The sequence below is a fragment of the Tupaia chinensis genome, unplaced genomic scaffold (assembly GCF_000334495.1).
Source record: "Tupaia chinensis unplaced genomic scaffold, TupChi_1.0 Scaffold144015_1, whole genome shotgun sequence".
In the NCBI taxonomy this organism is placed as follows: Eukaryota; Metazoa; Chordata; class Mammalia; order Scandentia; family Tupaiidae; genus Tupaia; species Tupaia belangeri.
The window spans coordinates 3,885-10,791 of NW_006203867.1; the positions used below are offsets into that span (position 1 = coordinate 3,885).

Below are 6,907 nucleotides of genomic sequence, written 5' to 3' on the forward strand. Positions count from 1 at the left end.
CAAGAGAAAAGAACAACCCTTCTTCATCCACAGGCAGTTCAATAGAAATCATGGAAATATCTGATAAAGAATTTATAATATAATGACACATTATTGCCAGATTGACCAAAACCACAAAGACAAGATATTAAGATCGGCAAGAGAAAAATGGCAAGTTATCTACAAAGGATGTCCCATCAGGGTAACAGCAGACTTCTCATTGGAAACAATGCAAGTGAGAAAAGAATGGGAAAATATATTCAAAGTGTTAAGGAAAAATCAATTTCAACCAAGAATACTGTACCCGGCAAGATTATCCTTCATATGGGAAGAAAAGACAAGAACATTCTCAGATAAACAAAACCTGAAAGAATTTACCAGCACCAGACCAGATCTCCAGGAAGTTCTCAAGGGAGTGCTATGTGCAGAAAATTAAATGCAGACACACAGAAATGAGTTCAAAAACTAAGAAAATGGCCAACTTAATTGTAAGGACAAGTCTGTAGTTGAATATTATATCCCAGAATTCAGTTGGGATGATCGAACCACAACAGGATCACAACAGAAGATTAAGTACTGAACTGAAGAAATAGCATTTTATGAGTTTTGACTAAAATGTTGCTGATTTTCATCTAAGCTTTGTTTTTCAGTTTTAAGGATTTTTGTCCTGTCTTGAGCTGGCAATAGGCTTATGTACCTACCTGTTTCCTGGCTTATGTTTTAAACAAAGTTCCTTAGCATTTTTTTGATTTATTAAAGCTAAAAATGCTTTTCTTGAGATTAAAAAATATATTAAAAAGCACCTATTTAATGACCATAGTAAGCTATATAGCATAAGCTAGGTGTTATTTTATAGTATGTTCATTCTACTCAGAGTTTTATGTCTAAAGTCAGACATGTATTCACAGATATGTATATACTAGCTGAACTTGTTATTGTAAATAGTGAGATTATTTAAGAAATTTTGTGAATCAATAAAATGTGGGGAAAAAATAATGGAAAACAACTGTAGACACCTGAGATAGTGTGGGAGGAGGGTGGGAAATGATCACCCCCCAGGGGGGATGGCCACACCACAATCCCTTCTCCTCCATTCTCCTCTCGGATCTTGGGCACTCATGCACCCATGCCCAGTGTGAGTTTAAGCCACCGGGTCCGGGATTCGAACCACAGTCAGCTACATGGGAGTCCAGCGACATAGCCATTATGCTAACTGCTTGTCCCATGGGAAATCACATTTTGTATGCTGTGACAATACTCAGGGAATGAATGTAAATTAAGAAAAAATGTTTCAGAAAAAAAAAGCTCATGGAAATACATATAATGGGAAAACTATGTATGAATTTCAAAAAGTTTTTGTACCGAAATAAATTCATACTTTAATTATAAAAAATAAAATAAAACAAAACAAGTGGGGATGGTAAGATCGTATCCCATCAAGATTTTCAGTTGTGCCTTCATTGAAATACCCCATGACAGAGCCAGCTCATCTTTCCACCTGCGGATCCTGTGCTCAGGGCACAGCAGCTCCCCTGGGAGGTGTAGGAGGGGCAGAGGGAGGCTGATTCCATCCAAGCTCAAATGAGGACGTAAGAACGAATGTTCCTGTCACAGCAGACCAAGAGTTAACAGGTTCCAGACCAGAAAGCAAAGGAGCCCCTGTCGAATATTTAAGCTTTAGGGAGCTTCTGGGAATGGCTATTAAGTCCCCTGAGCCCTCAGATGCCCCCGCAGAGGCTCCTCCACTGGAAACACAGCCTCAGATTGAGGCCTCCCTGCTTCTCCATCTCCTTAAATACAATAAATGTGCATTAGGGACGTGTGTACATCTGCGTATAGTTATGTGTGTGTGTATCAATACATGTATGTATATATGTACCAATACGATTGCACATAGAAACCAAAACAGAGCCTGACAAACATGTGCATAGAATTTAGATGGGACAAATTACAAACTTGAATAAAAACACAACATAATGTCTAATTCAGTACAGAAACATCTGAGAGCAGACACCTCAAAGCTTTATCTAGGAATGATCCCAGGATCATCATGAGAATTCCATGAAGCCCATGGTGTCAGAGGCCCTCTGGTCTCTAAGAGTCATGTTGGTGTGAAGTAGTCAGAGACACAACCCGACATGGGCCCATGTGCCAGCCTCTCCGCTGCCTCTCCCTCTGCCACGTTCTTTCCACTCTCGATGCTGTGAAGACCTTCCCTGTCTGTCCCCAACTCACCTTCACCCACTGCACCGACGCTGATCCTCCTCCTGCACCAGCGACAACCTCCCTCTCCACTGAGTCTGGATCCACAAAGCCTTCAAATCCAGAATGTCCAAAATTCATTCTGGTTTCCATGCAAAGAGCATGGCTTTTCCCTCGACTCTCATTTCTACACACACACACACCACTTCCCACTAAAGCTCTGGCAGGAAGTGCTGATCCCAGGTCCTAGAGCTTCTGGGTGCTGAGCCAGATCACAGTGTGCACCAGGGAAGCTCTGCTGGACTCAACAGGGAACAGGGTCAGTGGAACAGATCTAACTTCAGTGGTGCTGGGCAGCAGCAAGCGTCAGCCAGGAAGGTTACAGTTTAAAAGATACAAAATCAAGGGACCAGCAGTTGGCGTAATGGCTATGTAGCTGGACTCTCATGTAGTCGACCGCAGTTCAAGTCCAGGACCCAGTGGCTATGCGTACCCAAGATCTCAAGAGGAGAATGGAGAAAAAGGGATTGCATCCCCTGGGGGGTGATTACAAATCCAAAATAGTATTTTCCCTTGTATTATTTACTGTGCCCCTAATAGATTTGGCAAGAATTCTCAAGTAGAGTCCATCTCTATTTTTGGCCCCTTGCCCAGTCAGGGAACCTGAGGCAGGGCTGAACTTCAGCCCCAGCCCCAGCCTCAGCCCTGGCTCTAGTCCCAGCTCTCAACCTCAGAGTCCACCCTCTCCTCTTAGCCAGAAAAGTCAGGAAAGCTCTCAGCTCTCAAGCAGAGGCAACATTGTTGGGTTTTTTTGTTTGTTTGGTTGGTTTTGGAGAGGTTTTTGCTATGTGGGCGTGCACTCACCACAGAGACAGAAAGTGAGAAATCACGCCCCCCCCCGGGGGGGTGGGGAATGGCCATGCTACAATCTCTTCCCCTTCATTCCCCTCTCGGGATCTTGGGCACGTACACACACGTGCCTGGTGTGAGTTTAAGTCACCAGGTCTGGGACTTGAACTGCAGTCGACTCCGTGGGAGTCTAGCAACATAGCCATTACGCCAACTGCTGGTCCTGAGTCAACATATTTTTAACTTGAAAACAAATGTAGTAAATTAGGAATTATTGCCTCACTCCCAACAACACACACACACGTACTTGGAAAAGTTTGTTTTAAAAAATGAGATTAAAGTACAAATTTAGTGCAAAATTTTAGGAAATGCAGATTTGCAAAATGTTCACTTTCCATGAATTTTTTAAAACATTTTTTAAAAAATATTTGTTGTAATTTAAGATTTACATCTATCCGAGTGGCGAGCGTTCCTTCTCTGACGTCAGCAGCTCTCCTTGAGGGTGACGAGCTCGCGGAACCGCAGCCATGGCTGAGGCTGATGTGAATCCGAAGGCCTATCCCCTCGCAGATGCTCACCACACCAAGAAACTACTGGACCTCATTCAGCAATCGTGTAACTACGAGCAACTTCGGAAAGGAGCCAGTGAGGCCACTAAAACCCTCAACAGAGGCATCTCTGAGTTCATTGTGATGGCCGCAGACGCTGAGCCCCTGGAGATCCTCCTTCACCTCCCACTGCTGTGTGAAGACAAGAATGTGCCCTATGTGTTTGTGCGCTCCAAACAGGCCCTGGGGTGAGCGTGTGGCGTCTCCAGGCCTGTGATTGCCTGTCCGTCACCGTCAAAGAAGGCTCCCAGCTGAAGCAGCAAATCCAGTCCATTCAGCAGACCACTGAACGGCTCTCGGTCTAAACCTTGCCTCTGCCATGCCCTCCCGACTGACCTGACGCCTCTCCCTCTGCCTCTCCCTCTCCCTGAGCTCTTTCTTGTGTACCTCTCCTGTGTTTGTATTATTTTCAACTACTTTCTGTTGTTACAAAATATCACAGTACTAAGTCTGGTTTCTGGCTTTTTGTATTATTTTGTTTTCCAGGGTTGTTTTGCTCCATTTCCCGTATACTCTCCACCATCATACATTTATCCTCCCTCTTGAAAAGTGAACTAATGCCCAGAATAGATAGAAGCAGAGTGACGGCAAAGGCTGGACGAGCCGGGATGGACATCTGGTTCCAGCTTTTATCTGCTTGCTTCCTACTGTGTGCAGGGTATGGTGGCAGCAAATACGATCCACTTTGTCTCGATGTGCCTGGCACACAGAGTCATCCTGTACATGCTGAAAGTTGAAGTGACCGGGGGGGGGGCGGGTGTGCTTGTCTATAGCCTCGGGAAGGAAGTTTGTGTTCTGTGAGGTTGTTAGACTTATGTCCAGGCATCATTTATGAATGTACCCCACCTTTGTGTCTGGTCCTGCGATGTTCTCTCACACCCCCAGCCCTGGCCCTGAGGTGGCAGAGCAGCAGCATACCAAAGAGAGGTGCTGCAGGATCTCAGAGGCAGCCTGGGCGAAAGCGACGTGGGGCAACTCACCTAGGTCTTGAAAGGGTCAGGAGTGGCAAGGGCAGAGGGTGAACTGACTCTGGAATGAAGGATTCTGGGAAAACACGGAGACCTAGCTGAAAGCTACAACAAACATCTGGAATCCAAGGAAAGAATCAGGAATGGACAGTTGGCACCAGCTCTGAGAGCCCTTACCTGTTTCCTGCCACAGTGTGGATCAGATGTATCCTTTATTACATGAGAAGATTGCCAATGTGTAATTCATTCTTGTGAGCGTCAGAATAAAGAAATATATTCATATTCCAACTTAAAAAAACAGATTTACATTTATTCATTACACAACTTTGTAGGGTACAAATGGGCTTTATAAGCATGGATACAGTATGTTATAAACAAATCAAGGCTCTAAGCACATTCCCCGCCATCGACACCTTACATTATAGTATGTTGTGTCCATGAGCTTTTTAAGGGTCCCCTATAGAAGTCCTCCATTAAACTCATGGGCAAGACCAACATAAATGCGAAAGCAGCCCTCTCCAGGAACAGCTTGTGAATTTACCTTCCTCCGATCCCAGCAAGGGAAATAGAGCTTTCCCACTGCAGCACATCTGTGAAGACCCAGCTGTCTGCTCCGACTGTTACTTTATTTCTTTCTATGACAGTCTTTCCCACCAGAGTGAAATGTGAAAATCAGCTTGTCTTTTTCACTTACTCCTTGGGGACCCTGTTTTGTTGCTGATGTTACTTATGTTTTGTTTTTGCTTTTCTCCCCACCCCCCTCCAAGAGTTACAATTGTTTGACTAAGTCTAAAACTGTCTTTGTACTTTGGGGACATACAGACATTTGCCTGTGATAAAGTATACTTTTTCAGGAAGTTAAAGTGTTGCCTTAGAGTAAGAATTTTTTTTTTTTTTCCGGAGAGGTTTTTGCTATAGGGCACATGCGCTCACCAGAAAGACATAGACGGAGAGACAGAAAGCCATAAATCACCCCCCAGGGGGCATAGCCATGCCACAATCCCTTCTCCATTTTCCTCTCAGGATCTTGGGCACGCACACACATGCACGCAGCGTGAGTTTAAGCCACTGGGTCCAGGACTCGAACCGCAGTTGGCTACATGGGAGTTTAGCAACATAGCCATTACGCTAACTGCTGGTCCCAGAGTAAGAATATTTTAAGAATATTTCCAACCATAAACCAACAAATTAAAAACAAAACCAGCAAGGTATATGTGGACAACCTATGGAAGTTACAATAGATGATGAATTAAAGTGCCTATGAGTTTGTTTTTTCCCATTCAGGCCAGTTTAAAAAAAAGAAGAAAAAAACTAACTTTTGGTGCTACTGAGCTAGCAGAGGAACTGGCCAAATTATGCTTTTGGTAACAATATGATCTGGTCAGCTTTTTCTCTTTTTTTTTCTTTTGGAGAGGTTTTTGCTATAGGGCACGTGCGCTCACCAGACAGACAGAGACAGACAGAGACAGAAAGTGAGAAATCACCCCCCCCCGGGGGGATGGCCACACCACAATCCCTTCTCCTCCATTCTCCTCTTGGGATCTTGGCACGCATGCACACGCGCCCAGCGTGAGTTCAAGCCACCAGGTCCGGGACTCGAACCGCGGTCAACTACGTGGGAGTCCAGCGACATAGCCATTACGCTAACTGCTGGTCCCTGAGCTGGTCAGCTTTTTAGAAACTAGTCTGTCAGTATTTCAGAAAAATCACAAAAAAATTATTAGGATTGAATCTATGTGGAAGAATCATTTTTTAGATTTTTTTTGCCTTAGGGGGTGTGTGCTTGCCAGAGAGAGAGCAAGAGAGATATAGAGAGAGAAAAAGTGAGAAATCACTCCTCAGAGGGGATGGCACCACAATCCCTTCTCCTCCATTCTCCTCCCAGGATCATAGGCACACACACACAGACATGCCCAGCATGTTTCAGTCACCAGGGCCAAGACTTGAACCACATTTTACCATGTGGGAGTACACCAATATAACCACTATGCCATCTGCTAGCCCCACAGAATAATTTCTTCAAAACATTTTTTGCTAGAGAGTGTATGCACTTGCCAGAGACAGAGAAAGAAGGAAAGTGAGGAGGCAGTCCCCATAGGAGCTGGTCACACCGCAATCCCTTCTCCATTTCTCCTTTCAAGATTTTGGGGACATAAATAACATTGCTCCCTGTGGGGGGGGGTTGTTTTTTTTTGTTTTGGGGTTTTTTTGAGAGGTTTTTGCTATAAGGCGCGTGCATTCACCAGACAGAGAGACATAGAGACAGAAAGCGAGAAATCACCCCCCAGGGGGGATGGTCAC

General features: G+C 44.7%; 1 pseudogene; it reads left to right on the forward strand.

The window, feature by feature from the left end:
• Positions 1-3,494: 3,494 nt before the first annotated feature.
• Positions 3,495-3,943, forward strand: LOC102483900 (NHP2-like protein 1 pseudogene; annotated as a pseudogene).
• Positions 3,944-6,907: the final 2,964 nt, after the last annotated feature.